Source organism: Mustela nivalis, assembly GCF_964662115.1.
Source record: "Mustela nivalis genome assembly, chromosome: 17".
In the NCBI taxonomy this organism is placed as follows: domain Eukaryota; kingdom Metazoa; phylum Chordata; class Mammalia; order Carnivora; family Mustelidae; genus Mustela; species Mustela nivalis.
Window position 1 is genome coordinate 11,350,564 of NC_139036.1, and position 19,450 is coordinate 11,370,013.

Here is a 19,450-nt window from a genome sequence, read left to right on the forward strand (position 1 = left end):
TTCCTGAATTCCTATAATAAAAACAATTTGGCCAAAAGGCCCCTGGGTGGCTTGGTCAGCTGAGCATCTGTTTCTTGTTCTTGGCTGAGGTCTTGATCTCACAGTCATGAGTTTGAGCCCTGTGTTGGGCTCTGCACTGGACATGGAGCTACTTAGGAAAAACAAACAAACAAACAAAAAAACTACTTGGGCAAAATGTATTACTTTTTTAATTCTGCTGAATCCATTTTGCCTTTTCTTTTTTTCTTTCTTTTTTTTTTTTTTTTACATAGGCTCCATGCCAGCATGGAGTCCCAGCACAGGGCTTGAACTTACCTCCCTGATCAAGACCTGAGCTGAGAACAAGAGTCAGACCCTTAACCAACTGAGCCCCCCAGGTGCCCCAATTGCCATTTTACCTAGGAAATGTGCATATACACCACACGTGACCTTTGGTCTAAGTTTACTTTTGTGGGCTTCCCTTGTTCTCTGTCAGGGTTACTTTCACTTTGTGAAATTATTTGGAGAGCTTTCTATGTTTTCATATTTCCTGACATATTTTATTTTAAAGATTTCTATTTATTTATTTGACACACAGAGAGAGATCACAAGTAGGCAGAGAGATAGGGGAAGCAGGCTCCCTGCCGAGCAGAGAGCCTGATGTGGGACTTGATCCCAGAACCCTGAAATCATGACCTAAGCCGGAGGCAGAGGCTTAACCCACTGAGCCACCCCGGCGCCCCATCCTGACATATTTTAATAGCAGTGGGGATTGTCATCACTAACCTTTAATCATTTAAGCATTTGTGATTCTGCCTGTGGGTGTTTATTTAACTCAATCTCTTTCTTGTCATTCCTGCTATCCACTTTTTGGCTGCTTGGGACCCCTGCTACATCAATCCTGACTCCCTCCTTCCTTGAACCACAAAACCCTGATCTTTATCCTCTGGTTATAATGAATTAAACCCTTGGGGCCCTTGCCCCTGTCCCACCTAATTCCACTTCCCCCTTTATCTTAGATCTCTCCTCCTTATGCCTGATACGCCCTGTCCTAAGCCCCAGCGCCAGGTTCTGTGCCCGCCTGGTCCTGGCCTGTTGTCTTCTCGGGTAGCTGGCTGATCACTCATCTGTCTCCCCCACCCCCGAGACATTAAGCTGAAAGACTGATTTGCACCTTATCCCACACCATAATCTTAGCTCTGGCACACAGTAGGTCCTCGCTATGTAGCAATCGAGTGAGTGTTATAAACTTGTGCCTCAGAAACAAGACAAGAAAAAATTAAGCTGGCAAACCACAGTCTGGGCCCAACGAACGGAGTGCGTTACTTACCATCTATGGATGCTTTTGGCCCTAAGGGCAGAGCTGAGTTGTTACGAGAGAGGCTGTATAACCCTGAAAATCCTATCTGGCTCTTTACAGAGAAAGTTTTCAAATCCCTGGTTTAGAGTTTCCCCTCATACGTAGACTCCACTGAGCTGTGGCCTTTTTGTGCATCAGAATAAGAAACAATCCAGAATGGGTTGAAAAGAAAGAGTTATTACTGCTCTAAGAGGGTGAGCACATTCCCTCTGTTTTCTGTTATCTCACTGACCCCCACTCAACGCCATGAGATACAGCGACCACTGCCGTGCTTGCCACTTGGAGTTCACGCGACCCCAAACCATGCTCATCTAACATCTTCACAAATGTCAGCACCAGTTTGTTTATTTCCAAGGTACCAACTCACGTACATGTGGGCTGGCCATAAATCCAAACAACGACAGGGACCAGGAGGTCAAGAGAATGAGTGGGGCCAGCCAGGTCGGGGAGAGCTTGTGTTGTAGCTAAAGGAGGATCCTACCAGTCCATGACTTTAGCCAACGAAGAAATACTATTTATTCCACAGAGACTGGAGATAATGGATTTTTATGTGAAATGTCTTGATTATTAAAGTTCTGTTAATTCACGTATCAAAAGGTAAAAACCAAAGTCCTGGGCACTACTGGGGAAAGGGAGGTGGCATAGACACGCTGAAGATGACCAGGCAGTACTCGGTTCTATCAACCATAGGCACGTACTATGACCAGGAAATGCTGCTCCTGGGTCTGAATCCCAAAGAGATTCTCACGTGGATCATACAGGGACATGGACAAGAGTTCCATTCAGCATTGCTTGAAGTGTGGCAGGGTAGGAATCAATGTCTGTGTGTCCACCCCCAGATGCAGTGGGCAAACACACCAGATAATCACACAGCAACAGGGACAGGATATAAAAACATAGTGGTGAGGGGCGCATAGGTGGCTCAGTGGGTTAAAGCCTCTGCCTTCGGCTCAGGTCATGATCCCAGGGTCCTGAGATCGAGCCCCACATCAGGCTCTCTGCTCAGCAGGGAGCCTGCTTCCCCCTCTCTCTGCCTGCCTCTCTGCCTACTTGTGATCTCTTTCTGTCAAATAAATAAATAAAATCTTAATAAAAATAAAAACATAGTGGTGAATGACAACACTGGGAAAGAGAGTGACAGCTATGAAAAACACATGCACATAACACACAGTCTGCATTTTTAAGTACACATACAAACAAAAGCGCGTATATCCAATGCATCTGAATAGTTTGCTATGGGGGGGGGGAGAATAAGCATGAGGTACACCACAAGACGAGAGAGGAGCTTTCGTGGACCAATGATGATAAAGGGTCAAGAATGAGATTATGGGGGCACCTGGGTGGCTCAGTGGGTTAAGCCTCTGCCTTCGGCTCAGGTCATGATCTCAGGGTCCTGGGATCGAGTCCCGCATCGGGCTCTCTGCTCGGCGGGGAGCCTGCTTCCTTCTCTCTCTCTCTGCCTGCCTCTCAGTGTACTTGTAATTTCTCTCTGTCAAATAAATAAATAAAATCTTAAAAAAAAAAAAAAGAATGAGATTATGATTAGTCATTCCCCACACCTGAGGTCCAAACACATGGGGAGAGGGAGGAAAAAAACAGATACATTCCATAGGGTCAGGAAGAAAAAAAGTGATTTGGAGATCTAAGCCCCCACACAGGTTCAGTGACCTCAGAAAACCTCACAAACAAAAACCTTTAATTATACAATTATACCATCTGCTGCCTGGGGAGATAGACAGAACTCGACAGACAATCCAAGCAGCTAGCTAATGGCAGCTTGGTGCTCTCCATCACCATCCTCTTCACAGAACAAAAAAGCAGCCACATGTTAAACAGGGGACAGAATGAAGTGGATACGGTTTCCTACTTTCCTGTGGTTTTTCTTTCAACAAGCATTAAAAGGCACCAACTGTATGCATTTCACCCTACAAAAAGGCACAGCTAATGTAGCTGAGAGGAGTTGCTGTCTGGTCCTCAGGGAATTCGTGATATTCTGGGAGATTAGACTTAGCCCCAAAGGGTGAAGCAACGAAACCATCTAATTCTGGGGGGAAGGTATATATTAAGCTGCAGATTGCTGTGTTCGATGATAAGCACCTGCCATCTTGAAGTGACCAAAGGCCAATAGGGGAAGAAAAGAATTTAAAATAGTTGAATGCCGCCCCCCCCCACCCCACCCCCATGCTCCACCACTGACATCCTTTCAAAGGTGCTCTGGCTTCTTCCAAAGTCAGCAAACAATTCTTTACCCATCATTTGTATCTTAATATTTTAAAATGTTGCTCCCTCCTCAGAGAGGGAGCAAAAAACACTTGATGATCTGGCAGAGAGAAGCCATTTCCAGGTATGGTATCCATCTTTTTCTGTGGAAAGTAGGAGGGAAACTTTGCAGAAAACAGTTAACATAATAGGCTGAGACCACTATTCTCCAGAAGGCCCTGTTTAGAAGGTTAGCCCTTGGCTGACATTAGGGAACTTGGATTTGGAGGATGGGGGTGTGGGTCCTAACATTTGCAGACCTGATAAGAGAGTCCCACTGGCCTAAACTGTTTGTACAAATGCTGTGGTTTACGCTGAACACCTGCTTTCCCGCTGGGAGTCCAAAGTATTGGAATGTGCTAGGCAGAGGGCGTGTACATGACCAGCCCCTGGTAAAAACTACAGGCCCTGAGTCTCTAGTGAGCTTCCCGGGCAGATAGCATTACACACATTGCTGTCCCAACTCATCCTGGGGGAAATCAAACATGTGACTCCCCTGGGAGAGGCTTCTTGGAAGCTGGTGTCCTCTGGATTTGGCACCGTGTACCTCTTCCATTGGCTGATTTTGCTTCATGTCCTTTCAATGTTTACGACACCACAGCCATGAATATGGCAATAGGCTGAGTCCTGTCGGACCTAGCGAATCCCCGACTCTGGGGCTAGTCTTGCAGACCTCTGACATACAGATAGGTTCCAAATAAAAGATAATAGTGGAGGTTGTACTAAGATGATGGACTAAACACATCCTTCTGCTTTCCAGGTGGCCTAAAATTCTACAGAATGGCAAAAACACTTTTTTAAACAATATTAAATCAGTAAGAGACCTTGGGGAAAAAAAAAAAAAAAAAACAGGGCCACTGGGTAACTGGAACGTCTAAGAAATTTCTGAAAGGTGGAGGGTACTCAGAATCAGATTGCCTGAGCAAATCACACCTCCATGCACGTCTGGGAGGGGGCCGTCATGCAGTGGAAACTGATCTGGGACTTGGGGCTCTAAGGTTGCGGACAGAAAGAGGGGCAGGGATGGAATGTGACAACTGGATGACTGGGGAACTGTGGCCAGAACAGCCCTGACTACTAGACCCTTCCAGCCCACAACAAATGCTCCCCACCGAAATATATACCCCACTCAGCAGAGTTCGGAGGAACTGTTCAACAGTCGCCAGGGGCTGCCTATGGGGAACAGCACAGGCAGGAAAACAGGAATTCACAAACTCAAAGATGTGCCTCGGAGGAAGAGCCACTGAGTTTTTATTCAACGTCACAAAATGGGGACATCAAGTCAGTAGAACATATACCCAGGGAAAAAGAGTTAGTAGTACCCAGGGAAAGAGAGTTAGTAGAGCACATAGAAGCACATAAAAGAAATTATTAGATGGCCTTGGGAAGATCTGAGGGGACGCTCTATCGAGGAAAGCATGCAGCTGAGCGGAGAAGATCTCTAGGTGGTGAAACAAAAAAGCATGGTGAAAGGAATAATGCTATTATATGTGCAAAAAAAAAAAACAAAACAAAACAAAAAGAGGAGGGATTAAGAATTGAATTCCTTTAAAAAAAATTTTTTTATTCATTTATTTGATAGAAAGAGACAGCTAGAGAGGGAACGGAAGTGGGAGGGGGAGAAGCAGGCTCCCCACTGAGCCCAATGAGGAGATCGATCCCAAGACCCTGGGATAATGACCTGAGCCAAAGGCAGATGCTTAACCCACTGAGCCACCGTGGTGCCCCAAGAATCAGATTCTTATTTAATTGTATTTGCACAAAGAGACTTTGGATGAACATATAAGAAACTAATAACGTGGCTACTTGTTTGGGGGGTGAGGGAGAAGTGAGCAGATGGGGGAAGGGATGGTGGGAGACCTTTCTCTCATAGCTTTTTAATACAGTATGATTTTTGAACACTGATTATCTTAGCTATTCCAAAAGCTAAATTTTATAAGGTGGAAACCTTGAAAAATAAATATATGATAATCAACACTGAAAAACACACAAAAGATGGACCAGGAGAACACACTGGACAAAGTCAAACACTGGGTTAGTTAATAGGAAAGTCCAAGGCAAGGAATCTCCCAAAATGTGGCTCATAAAGATAAGAAGGCAGATCATCTGAGAAGAACATCCAGAAACATGACAGACAAATTGTGAAATTCTGGTACCTATTTAATAGTAATTTCAGAAAAAGAAAATAAAGAAATGGAGGTAAAGAAATGCTCAGAGAAATTTCTCCTGTGCCACAGAAGTGCATTAATCTTTGGGAAGAAAGGAACCACCAAGCACTGAGCAGGAAGAACAGAAGAGAATGACCCCTGGACAAATAGTGAAGTTTTGAACACCAAGGAAAAAGAAAAAAATGGTTAAGCTTCAGAGAGAATAAACAGGTTAACTATAAAGAAACAGAAATCAGACTGCAGAAACTTCTCATCAACCACGCTAGATACCAGCAGAAAATGAAGAATTATCTTCAAAATGTAAAGGTGGTTTTTTTTTTAATTTATTTTTTATTTATTTTCAGCATAACAGTATTCATTATTTTTACACCACACCCAGTGTTCCATGCAATCTGTGCCCTCTATAATACCCACCGCCTGGTACTCCAACCTCCCACCCCCCGCCCCTTCAAAACCCTCAGATTGTTTTTCAGAGTCCATAGTCTCTCATGGTTCACCTCCCCTTCCAATTTCCTCAAACTCAACACACACAAAACAGACAATCATATCAAAAAATGGGCAGAAGATATGGACAGACACCTCTCCAATGTAGGTGGTTTTTTTTTTTTTCAAAGATTTCATTTATCTATTTGAGAACCACAGAGAGAGCGTGTGAGCATGAGTTGGGGGCAGGGGCAGACTGAGAAGGAGAAGCAGGCTCCCCACTGAGCAGGGAGCCAGACTAAATGCTGGGCTCAATGCCAGGACCCTGGGATCATGACCTGAGCTGAAGGCAGATGCTTACCGGACTAAGCCACCCAGGTGCCCCAAAATACAGAGAATAGAATCTTACCCGCAGTCAAGTATACTCAGATAGAAAAGCAAAATAAAAAATATTTTAAACATGCAAGGGCTCAGAAAGTTTACCACCCACAAAATCTCAGGGGAAAAAAATTTCTCAAGGACTCATTTAAGTAATAAGGAATTCAAAAAATAGAAAAACAAGGAAAAAAGAACCAGTGGTGAGCAAATAATTGGCCAAATTGATAACTGATGAGCAAATAATCAGTAAAATATAACTGCTTATGCATAATATACAAAAGCCCCAAATCCCATACGATCTTTTTTTTTAAAAGATTTTATTTATTTATTTGACCGACAGAGATCACAAGTAGGCAGAGAGGCAGGCAGAGAGAGAAGAGGAAGCAGGCTCCCGCTGAGCAGAGAGCCCGATGTGGGTCTTGATCCCAGGACCCTGTGATCATGACCAGAGCTGGAGGCAGAGGCTTAACCCACTGAGCCACTCAGGTGCCCCCATTTGATCTTAATATGAGACAAAATTAAAGTCATGTTAAGGTTCATTCTTGCTTTACTCATAAAGAGTTCATATACACAGATTATCTTTAAACATCAAGTGGAAAAAAATGTTTAGACTCGTGTGAAAATTTAAGGGTAACAGAAGAGCTAAATTTCATTTATGATCAGGAAAATACAAATCTAAACCATAATGTGATACCCACCAGGCTGACTAAAATGGAAAAGAAAGAAGTTATCAAAAGATGACAAGGATGTGAACCATATGCTTCTCAGGTACATAAGTTAGTACAATCACTGTTGGAAACTGTCAATATTTACTTAAACCCCATGCTCATGCCATGACCAAGCAACTCCCCTCCTAGATATGTACTCGACAGAAATGCAGACATCGATTCCACAAAAGACATGTACTAGAATGTTCATAGCAGCACTATTTGTGATAGCCCCAAGCTGTAAACAACTTAAACATCAATCATGTAAAATGGGTATCTACATTGTGGATATACACCCCAATGGAATAGATAGGGCAACAAGAGTGAACAAACCACAGCTACACTCCTCCGAAAGAGAGACAAACCACACAGCCATAATGTTGATGGAAAGAAGTTGGATAGAAAAGAGTACAACTATATGATTCTATTGATATAAAGTACAAAAATAGGTAAAATGAATCTACTGTGTTAGAAATCAATCTAGTGGTTATCCTTGGTGGTGGGCCACATGAGGGCAAATTCTGGAGTGTTGGAAAGGTGGTTTCCTGTTTGGAGTGCTGAGTATATGTGTATTCAGCCTGTCAAAATTCATGGAGTTATACAGTTAACATGGGTATACCTTTACACATTAATGTTGTACCTCCATAAAAAAATTGCCTCTAAAGTTAAAGGTACCTACCACAGACTAGAAATAATATCTGTAATTTCCATGTCTTGAGAGGAATAACATAGAATAAGAAAAACTTGGTCAGTCCAACAAAAAGCAAGAAAGTGTCAGTGGCTGGCAGGAATAAACAGGAGAAATAGAAAACATAAAATAAGATGGCAGGAAGCAACTTCTGAATAGAAATAAGAAGTAATTGAAATAATTGAAAATAATTGAAATATTTTGTAGTAATTGAAATAAATATAAATGGGTTAAAGCTGCTTACTGAAAGGCAAAGATTTCACACCCATTATGACAGATGCTATCAAAAACCCCCAGAAAATAACAAGTGTTGGAGAGAATGTGGAGACATTGGAACCCTTGTGCCCTGTTGGTTGGGAATATAAAATGGTGCAGTTGCTATGAGAAATAGTTCGGCAGTGTCTTGAAAAGTTGAATATAGAATTACAATATGACTCACAACTCCACTTCTGGGTATATGCCCAAAAGCATGGAGAGTGGGGTCTTGAAGACATATCTGTACACCCATACTCATTGCAGCATTATTCACAATAGCTAAAATATGGAAGCAACTGAGAAATGAAATTATAAGCAAAATGTGGTGTATATATATGCAATGGAGTATTATTCAGCCTGAAAAAGAAGAAAATGTGGACACATGCTATGACACCAAGTGACCTGAGGACATTACGCTAAGTGGAATAACCAAGTCACAAAAAGACAAAAACTACATAAAGTACTTTATGAGTTTCCTAGAACAGGAAAATTCATAAAGACAGAAAGTAGAGGGCTGGTTACCAGGAGCTGGGGGAGGAGGAAATGGGGAGGAGGGAATGGATAGTTGTTGTTTAATGGGTATAGAGTTTCAATTCTGCAAGATGAAAAAATTCCAGAGATTGGTTGCACAGTAATATGAATATACTTAATACTAGTGAACTGTACACTTATAAATTTTAAAGTAAATTTTATATTATGTGTATTTTGCCATAATTTTTTAAAAACACAAACATAAAAAAATAATAAATAAATAAAAACACAAACGTTAAGTAATAAAACAAAATGTAGCTATAAGCTAATTGTAAGAGTAAGAGCTAAAACACAGAAAATTGAAAATAAATGAATATGAAAAGATAAGCCAGATAAAAAATAAAGCAGATGTAGCAATATTAATATTTATATCCAACAAAACAGAATGAAAAGCAAAAATAATGAAATAAAATAGATGACTATTCTCCAAAGGTACAAGAAATTTTGTAAGAATCATAAAGCTTTAATGTATCTAAAAGCATAGCTTCAAAAATACATGTAAATATATAAACAGTGTTTATGGGTGGCCTGTAAACATACATATTACAAAACTAATAGAAATAGGACCAAAGAAACCCACTGGGAATCATAGTGGAAATCTTTTTTTTTTTTTTTAAGATTTTATTTATTTATTTGACAGAGATTACAAGTAGACAGAGAGGCAGGCAGAGAGAGAGGAAGGGAAGCAGGCTCCCTGCTAAGCAGAGAGCCTGATGCGGGGCTCGAGCCCAGGACCCTGGGATCATGACCTGAGCCAAAGGCAGAGGCTTTAACCCACTGAGCCACCCAGGCGCCCCCATAGTGGAAATCTTTAATGCAAGTCTCAGAATCAACAGGTCAGAGAAAAAATAAGCTATGGAGACAGAGAACATAATTTGTAATTAATAATTTTGAGATAAATCTATAATTTTGCACAGGGAAATGTCACAAAACTGACAGGTCATTAGATTACAAATTAATTTCTGCTTTTTAAAAAAAATCTCCATCTTTCTTTCAACAATGTGGTAGAATAGAGATCCCAAAGCCTTCCAAACAAAACATCTTTAAAAACTGCTAGAAAAACAACGACAATAACACCTTTGAAATCAATGGCTTAGAGAAACCCAATGAAGCCAAAATTCAAGGATGCAGGCAAAATAAAGGTATTTTCAGATATTATGAAAACAGAGAATGCATCATCAATGCAGGAATTTCTAAAGAGTGTACTTCACAGAAAAGGAAAATGATCCAAAGAGGAATAGCATGATCTAAAAAGGAATGAAAAGTGAAGAAAGTAGGTAAACAGCAGGTAAGTAGGTAAAGTAGGTAAAAAGTAGGTAAGTCTAATAAATATTGACCTGGAAAATTAGTATAATAGTAACATCAGTAATGTCTGATTTAAAGGGTTAAACCAAAAGCAGATCTCAGAATTAAATGGCATGAAAATATTCATGTCCTTGCCTTGTTCAGGAGGACTGATTACACCAATGATGGAAGCCATCAAATTCAAAAGGCTAGAACTTGCAGACATAAACTGAAATTAAGTAGCAAGAAAAATTAAGAACATAAGCGATGACACAGAAAAATAAAATGAACAGAATTTTTAAAAAGGATTTTATGTATTTATTTGAGAGAGATCGAGAGAGCAAGCCCATGAGGCGCCTGGGTGGCTCAGTGGGTTAAGCCGCTGCCTTCGGCTCAGGTCATGATCTCAGGGTCCTGGGATCGAGTCCCGCATCGGGCTCTCTGCTCAGCGGGGAGCCTGCTTCCCTCTCTCTCTCTCTGCCTGCCTCTCCATCTACTTGTGATTTCTCTCTGTCAAATAAATAAATAAAATCTTAAAAAAAAAAAAAAAAAAAGAGAGAGCAAGCCCAAACAGAAAGAGGGGCAGAGGGAGAAGGAGAAGTAGACTCCTGGCCTAGCTGGGAGTATGATGTGGAGCACGATACCAGGACTTTGAGATCATGACCTGAGCTGAAGGCAGATGCTTAACCGACTGAGCCACCCAGGCGCCCCTAAAATTAACAAGATTAATCAGTTAAGCCAGAAACTGGTGCTTTGAAAAGATAATAAAATAAGCAAGCCTCAATCAAGCCTAACCAATAAAAAAAAAAAAAGGAGAAAAGGCACGCACACAAAACTGTGAACAAGACAGACAACATACCATAGATGTAGAAGAGCTATTTCCTTACAACAGAAGACTATAAACAACATTATGCTAACACATATTAAATTTCTTTCTTTTTTTTTAAGATTTTATTTATTTATCTGACAGGCAGAGATCACAAGTAGGCAGAGAGGCACACAGAGAGAGGAGAAAGCAGGCTACCCGAGGAGCAGAGAGCCCGATGCAGGACTCGATCCTAGGACCCCAGGACCATGACCCAAGCTGAAGGAAGAGGCTCTAACCCACTGAGCCACCCAGGCGCCCCAACACATATTAAATTTCAATAGCGTTAATGATTTCCTGGGAAGATGTAAAGTATTAGATTGACTTTGAAGAAAGAGAAAACCTGAGAAGAATCAATATCATGGAAAAAATAGAAAAGATAGTGAAGTACTGATACCAACTTCTTAAAAAATATTATCACCAATAGCCTAGGCAGCCTGCAGTCAGATTCTGCCAAACTTCAAAGAACAGATAATTCTTCTGCTCCAGAGCATAAAATGTGGTGGAAAGTTTCCCACCAGAATCAGTGAGGACAGCCTAACGCTAATTATGAGCTTAGATACAAAAAAGGGAGCAGGTGAGGGGTGGATATACCAATTTCACTTATAAATATAAATACATGGGGGCGCCTGGGTGGCTCAGTGGATTAAGCCTCTGCCTTCCGCTCAGGTCATGGTCTCAGGGTCCTGGAATCAAGTCCCACATCAGGCTCTCTGCTCAGTGGGGAGCCTGGTTCCCCTCCCCACCCCCCGCCTGGCTCTCTGCCTACTTGTGATCTCTCTCTCTGTGCCAAATAAATAAATAAAATATTTTAAATATTTAAAAATAAATAAATAAATAAATAAAATTAACCCAGGATTTTAGACACAGAAAATCTAGCAGCAGCATCACTTATGTTATCAATTTTTATTTTTTTTAAGATTTTTTTTTTAAATTTATTTGACAGAGAGAGATCACAAGTAGGCAGAGAGGCAGGCAGAGAGAAAACCTATGTTATCAATTTTAAGAAGAAATCTACATGGGCGTATCAATATACATTATACAAAAGAACTTGGGGAAAAAAAATCAACATTCACCCCTAACTTTTTAAACTCTTAGTAATCAGACGCAAATGAAAACTTACTTAATAGGATAAAAATATATTTAGTGAAGCTCCCACAGGAGCATTCCCCTAAAATCAAGCCCAAAATAGTCAACACTGTAGAGAGGATGGTCAATGGAAAAAAAAGAAAGAAAAAGTTCAAACATTCGTAAGAGACAGCTGCTGCTTCTTAACAGATGATGAAATTATTTACCTAGAACAGCCAAACAAACCAAATGAAAAACTCTTAAAACTGATAGGGTTTTTGGTCTGGAGGCTCAGCTTCGGATCTAGTCTTAGTACCAAATTAAATGTGCTTGCTTTGAGAATTACTCATGCAAAGCTATTTTCTGTAGTGTAAAAAATTAGGGTTGACAAACTTCTGCTCCTTCTCTCCTCTCCTATCTCAAACGGTGAAATACCATCGAGTCTGAAACTGGATAGCAAAAACCTTCTCAAACCAAAACTGGTCCTGAAGGGTTGGGTTGTGACTCGACTCAAAAACACTCTATCTCCTGGCGCCAGCTACCGCAGTTACTAATGGATAAGCATGTCAACCAGTCCAACATAATTCTTCCGATAGAGGGCAAGGAAGAGCACCTTCAGAGGAATTTTTTTTTTTTCAAACCTTATACTGCTTATTATATAAACTTGCGTGCTGGCAAAGGCAGCGCCCACAAAATAAACATAAGATATTCGGGGTCAAGCTTGCTTAAAAAAAAAAAAAGACATAAAATTAATTTTCTTTCAAAGATATTTGGTAGAGAGGTTGTTCCTGTTGCACTCCTGGCAGGCTCCGCATCACCGGCCACCCCTGAGCATCCAAACGGTCCCCCAGGGCTCCCCAGGTACACTGCGCGGTGGTACCGCCAGCTGACCCGGGAGACGCGGGCCAGAGCCTTCCCCGGTCACCCCAGGCCAACAAGGGGGGGCCAGAGCTCTGTGGACGCGGAGGACGGCCAAGGGTTACTCGGTCCCCGACACACACAGCATCCTCAGGACAGCACCAGGGAGGGTGCAGGAGGCTCCGGGAGCCCCGGGGGCCCCAGTCGAGCGTGTCCACGCACCTGTCCCACCGCGGCGAGGGTTAGGGTCGCCTCTCAGGGCCGCAGTCCTCGGGAATCACCTGGCCCTCCGTCCGGGGCTTCTGCGCCAAGCCCCCGGGGCCCGGAGGGGAGGGGGGCGGCCCCCTGTCGCTGCCACCTGCGGCACCAATCCCGCAGCTCCCGGGCTGGGTGGGCAGGACAGGGTAGGACGTCCGTCCCGGGCTGGGGGCGGCAACCGCCGGGCGAAGGGGGACCGGGGCCACCGGGGCGACAGCGGCAGCTGTCCCTCTCAGACGGGCCGTCCTGCGCCCCCGCTCCCGGACCCTTGGACCCCAGCGCTTGCCGGCTCGACCCGGGAAGACGACGCAGCTGAGGCGCAAAGGAGCGGCGACCAGCGCCGCTCTTACTCACCCGCCCCACTCGTTCCAGCCGCGCCGCCGCCGCAGCCCGCAGACGCCGCGGCTCCCAGCGCTCACGGATGCTCCGCGAAAGGTCCCTGGGAACCTACCCGCGCCTCCGGGAGCCGCCTCCAGGGGGCGGGCGCGAGCCTGCGCGGGGCATCCTGGGAGTTGTAGTCCTGGGACATCTTCGCCCTGTACCGCCCCCCATCGAAAAACCCGTGGTGGTCCCTTCTTCCCCGGTCCTTCTTCTGTCTCTCTTGGGTTCATCTCTGCTTCTGACTGATAAATGATGGAGCGCCCGGTCGAGCCCCAGGCCTCCTCTGCTCACTCTAAATCAGTAATTTGCAAAGTATGGCACCTGGACCAACAGCTTAAGCATCAATCTTTTGGGAACCTGATAGAAATGCAAATTGTCCATCACAGGGAAGCTATTCCATTTTAATTGTATTGAAAACTGGGGGTGGGGCCCAGGAATCTGCATTTTGCAAACCTTCAAGTGATTCTCATTGCTCTACACACCACCGCCTCTAGTCAAGGTACTTAACATTACACTTAAGGCATTAGTTACCGGACTCATACACACATACCCTTAAGTCCCTAGGTACACTGCACGACACCCACGCCGTTTATGTCCTGGCCTCGATCTCTCTCCTGGCTCCAGGCCTCACTGTCTCAGTGTCCAGCCAACATCTCCTCTGGATCCTCTGAGACACCGGAAATCCAACAGCGTCAAGACCAAATTCATGATCTTTACTTCCCTCAATCTGGTTCTCCTGCATTGTGCCTATGACCACAGGCTGAAAACTGTCCGCTGCGTTTATATACACGGAAGTCACTTAAAACTGTAGTGAAAGCTCCAGGGGTGAAATGCCAGGAACCTGAATCATATTTGAAGGAGAGAGGATCAAATGAGGGAAAAATGGAGGCAGGAAGAGTAGCCAACTCCGCAAGATGTGGTGGGGAGGGGAGGGAGAGTACTCGTGGTTGGAGATGGAAATGTGCTGAGGATTTTTTTTTTTTTTTAAGATGTTTAAGTATTTCTGAAAAGAATCCTGTTGACAGGGGCGCCTGAGTGGCTCAGTCAGTTAAGCGGCTGCCTTGGGTTGGGGTCGTGATAGAGCCCCTGCATGGGGCTCCCCCCCTGCGTGGGGAGTCTGCTTCTCCCTCTCCCACTGCCCCTGCTTGTGTTTCCTCTCTCGTGTCTCTCTCTGTCAAATAAATAAATACTATCCTTTTTTTAAAAAAGAATCCTGTTGAAAGAGCTTCTGACTCTACAGGAGAGGAAAAAGTATTTCCTACACTAGGATTCCTGAAAAGATTGTATATATGTGAGGAGGGAGGTAGAGTCCCAAGCATAAGTTAGAGAGATGAGTCTAGACTAGTGGTTCTCAGCCGCGGGGGGATTCATGCCCCGCACCCCGACCCAGGAAACTATGGTGATGTCTGTGGACATTTTTGGTTGTCATGACTACGGGTGGTAAGAGCATCTAATACGTAGAGGCTGGGGAGGCTGATAAATATTTTGCAATGCACAGGACAGTCTCCCACAACAAAGAATGTTCCAGCCTCAAATGTCCATAGCGCTGAAGTTGAGAAACTCTAGCTTGGACAGTAGCGCCTTCTGCTGGAAGAGATGGGAAGAAAGGGAGCAAAGAAAAATCAAAGTTTTCTCTGGAAAGGAAGAGAGGAAGCTGTCTATGAGGACAGATAGGGGTGTGTGTGTGCATGCATGCGTGCGTGCGTGTGTGTGTATGTATGCGTGTGAACTGCTGAATCATGAGATCTAAGCGGAGTAATAAGAGAAGTAGAGGAAGGAGATCACTGAATAGTTGGGAAGAAGTAGTGGGATCAACAGACCAGGAGTTTTGATGGGGGTCAGAGATTTATTTGTCTTATTGGAGTAATGTGAGGCTGGATTGCTAAGGTGGCGTGGAGGCAGGACCACGGAGCATCCATGGTACTTCATGCAGTGAGCAAGGCAGCCCCAGCGGAAGCAGTGGGGTGAACAGAGGAGCTAAAGTCACGCACGCGGATGTGGAAATATCCATACGAATTGCAGGACACCTATTTGGGTCGCTACGAGTGACCTCTTAAGTGAATAAGTGGAAAGATTCCAGCAAGGGGAGAGGGTGGTAAGGTCATGTGATCGAAATCTTTTTTTTTTTAAGATTTTATTTATTTATTTGACAGAGAGAGATCACAAGTAGACAGAGAGGCAGGCAGAGAGAGAGAGGAGGAAGCAGGCTCCCTGCTGAGCAGAGAGCCCCATGCGGGACTCGATCCCAGGACCCTGAGATCATGACCTGAGCTGAAGGCAGCGGCTTAACCCACTGAGCCACCCAGGCGCCCATGTGATCGAAATCTTAAAGAAACCGGACTTTGGACAAGCTTGCAGGGAGCAGGGTCTTAGCAACAGGCTGGGGAGGGGTTCCCAGGAGTTGCGTTTCAGTGAAGACAAAGCTGGAGACACAGTGTCTGAGGACACAGCAGAATGTACAGGATGTGGGGCAGAAATTCCAGACGATTCTAGATTAGTATGGGAACGGCTTGGATTGTAGGTTCCCAAGAGGACGAGGCAGCACTGAGGGGAGCCGGGCATGGTGAGGTAGACAGGTGGGATAGCGTCTATATTTTGGAGGTTGACTGATGAAAACAGGAATGAAACATGAAGACTGAGCCTCAAGATCAGACAGTTTGCCTCACTGTACAGGGTGGGAGCTGAGAAGACATCCATCCCTGGCCACTGTATTCTTGAAGAGACCTGTGACAACAGTTTCCTAATATGGAAATAGTAAGTCTTAGTTATGATAAGTTTCTAATACAAATTTTTAATGTATTTATTTATTTGAGAGAGAGAGAGAGAAAGAGAGAGGCAGGCGAGCTGGGGGAGGGGCAGAGGGAGAGGGAGAGAGAGAATCTCAAGCAGACTCTGCGTTGAACATGGAGACCCAAGCAGGGCTCCATCTTAAAACCCTGAGATCATGACCTGAGAGGAAGAGTCAGACATTTGACCGACTGAGCTCCCCAGGCACCCTGCCGCCCCCGGCTAATAATAAAATTTTTAAATTATTTTGGGAATAAGCTTACGTGTCCTTTATTTATTTATTTACTTTAGTATGTAGCTGATTCTGTTCGCTTAGACTTCACTTAGGATTTCTACACTGATATTCAAAAAAGTGAGCGTGAGCTATCATTTCCTTCTCGAATGTCTAATGATGTTGGTTTTCAGAACTAATGTTAGCTCACATCATTAAAAAAAATGTTCAAAGTATTTGTTCTTTGTTTTTATCCTGGAACAGTTCAAGTAGTTTCAAAATGTTCTATTCTTTGAGGTTTGATCGTTGTCCAGTTGAACATTTCGGGGCCTAATGCTTTCGGTGGGGAGAGTGAGCCTTTGAGAATCTTCTTTATTTCCTCTGCGGTAATGTCACAATTTAGATTTTTAGCTCTCTTTTAGAGTCAATTTTGAAAAATCATATTCTCCTGACAACCAATTATCCAATTCATCCAGGTTTTCAAGTGTATTTGCATTAAGTGGAGCGAAACAGTCTTTTGCTGAACCTGTTCATTTCCCCATAATTTCTTGTTTTGCATATGTTTAGTTGATTATGTTACCATTTCAAATTATATTTTTCATTTCAGCTTGTAGATACATTTTTTTTCATTCTACCCTTTCGTTCTTGTTTCCTAATTCATTCATCTCTCTTTATCTTTATTACTTTCTTTTTCTCTGCTTTCTTTGGTAAAGATTTTATTTATTTATTTATTTGACAGAGAGAGAGAGCTAAGCAGAGAGCCTGATTTAGGTCTTGATCCCAGGACCCTGAGATCATGATCTGAGCCGAAAGAAGAGGCTTACCCCTTCTGAGCCACCCTATTTATTTATTTGACAGAGAGAGAGGGAACACAAGCAGGGGGAGTGGGAGAGGGAGAAGCAGTCTCCAACCCCAGGATGCTGGGATTGTAAGGGCCTATTCAGCCAGAGTGGCCCCACCCTGGTTGAAATGCAATTTTGTTGTAAAACTTAAATTGCTCCCCTCGCCAGGGAAGGAACTTAAAAGCAAGTCAGAGAAACCAGTCCCCAGGTAACAAAGTCCAAATACAAGGGTGGGTCAGGACCTGTGGAGGCATTCAATCAGTGGGGGCGCCTACGTTCTCCTAGCAACCAAGGCGTATGGGCCCCGCCCTTTGGGCACCTTTTGGGTGCCAATTCTGAACTAGGTGATAGGCTGGTTCAAATGTCTACTAGGGTAAACTGTAATTCAATTGGTCACCTAGCATCACTGTGGAGTTTCCTGTGTGTGTGTTACAATCTCATTGGCCACCTGTGCGTGGCCAGGCCCAACTACATGGCCTTTGCTCTATAAAAGTTAGTCTGGAAAGCTGGGAGTGGTTGTCCTCTCTGTAAGGGGCGTCCCCGACCGGTCTGTTTGACAGTAGGTCTGATTCCTGATGTTTGGCACTAAATAAAGCTTTGCTTGACCTTTGCTTTGTATCAGTCTTTGCTCCTTTAATCACGGACCCATTATTGGGGTACCCAATTTTTGGGAGACCCAACAGGATCATGACCTGAGCCATGACAATTAACAACTGAGCCACCCAGGCTCCCCTTTTATTGCTTACTTTGACAGGTATTTTTTCTTGAGTTGGGTACTTAGTTTTTCAGTTTTTACCTGTAAATATAAGTATTAAGGATGAAAGGAAGGCTTCAAATATAAATAGGTACTACTTGCAAGATATCTCAAAACTTCTGATGTATCTGTTGCTATTTTGTAGAGATGCTAAAATTTTGGTGTTTGACCTGCCTTGATAGAGTTTTTGGATTTCAAGAGAGAGTGGCAGATTTTTAAAGCTTCCAGCCTTTAGTTTCTGATTCGGGCATTAATGTTCAGTTTTAACTCCTTATGATCAGAAATTGGAGATAGTGTTGATGTACTACTTTGTATCTTTGAAATACCCGAGTTTTCCTTGTGGTCTAAATGAGGGTAGATTTTAGCGACTGTTTTAAGGGCCCTGAGAGGAATGCATATTCCCTGTTTTTCGCATACAGATTTTGACAGTAGTAACGAGATTAACTTAAGTCGTGTAGGTCTTCCATATCCTTACACGTAGTTTGACCTGATATTGATGTGGTTTTGGGATATCGGTGAGATTAGGTCCAGAGCCAATGACCAAGAAGGAATTCTTGAGACGTCTTTGGTGCAAAAAGTCACTTTTTATTAAAGCATGGGGACAGAACCTTGGGTGTGATGAAGTTCTAGAACCTAGGTGAGGTTCGGTGGGCTGAGGTCCGGAGCCGATGACCAAGAAAGAATTCTTGAGACATCTTTGGTGCAAAGTGGTGGTTTATTAAAACAGGGGGGCAGGAAGAGCTGCTGCCCCGGGTTGTGAGGCATGTTACATACCTTGCGGTAGGGGGAAGGTGGGAGTTTTCATATGCTAAAGAGGGCCTACAAGGTACCTGGATATCGGAGGCCTACCGGAGGCCTTGCCCTTGCTGTTTGATCAATGTTGTCTTCAGACCAGCCATTAACATTAAGATAGTTGGGAGACTTTTTGGTGGGATGTCACAATCCTGCTATCAGTGGTCTTTGCTAGCGAGATTTAGGACATTTGCAAGCCAAGGGAGACTCCCTGTCTAGCAGGATTGTGAGCTCTGCAAGTTAACTATTTGTTTATTGTTCATGGCAGTCAGGGCTGCCTGAGGGATGCTACACTTAGGACTGAGGGGGAGCGGATGGAGGTGGGGGGGTACAAGGCGCCAGCTTTTGCTTTGTCCTCAGCCAGCCTCATGCTCCCTCATCAGGTGGAAAGAGCTGCTGTAGTGGGATTGTTAAGGGTAGCTGATTTTATAGACTATGGGATTGAGGGAAGTAAGGAAAAAATGAGGTTTCAAAAGAACTTTCATATGCTAAAAAGGACCTACAGGATACTGGAGGCCTTGCCATCGTCAAATAAAGGTGGGTTTTCTCTGGAATGAGGCATTAACTTTAAGACAGTTGGGAGCGGGCACCTGGGTGCCTCA

At 43.7% G+C, this 19,450-nt stretch overlaps 1 protein-coding gene across 6 annotated transcripts in view; it reads right to left on the minus strand.

The window, feature by feature from the left end:
• SPECC1 (sperm antigen with calponin homology and coiled-coil domains 1) overlaps window positions 1-13,536 on the minus strand; it is a 280,480-nt gene extending 266,944 nt beyond the window's left edge. For 3 of the 6 annotated variants that reach the window (XR_014304589.1, XM_082705725.1, XM_082705726.1), the window contains exon 1: window positions 13,436-13,534. The gene's annotated coding sequence lies outside the window, so the exon portion shown is untranslated. Of the gene's footprint in view, window positions 1-13,435 lie in introns of all 6 variants that reach the window. The other 3 variants (XM_082705732.1, XM_082705730.1, XM_082705727.1) reach the window with 3 other exon arrangements.
• Between the last annotated feature and the right edge of the window lie 5,914 nt (window positions 13,537-19,450).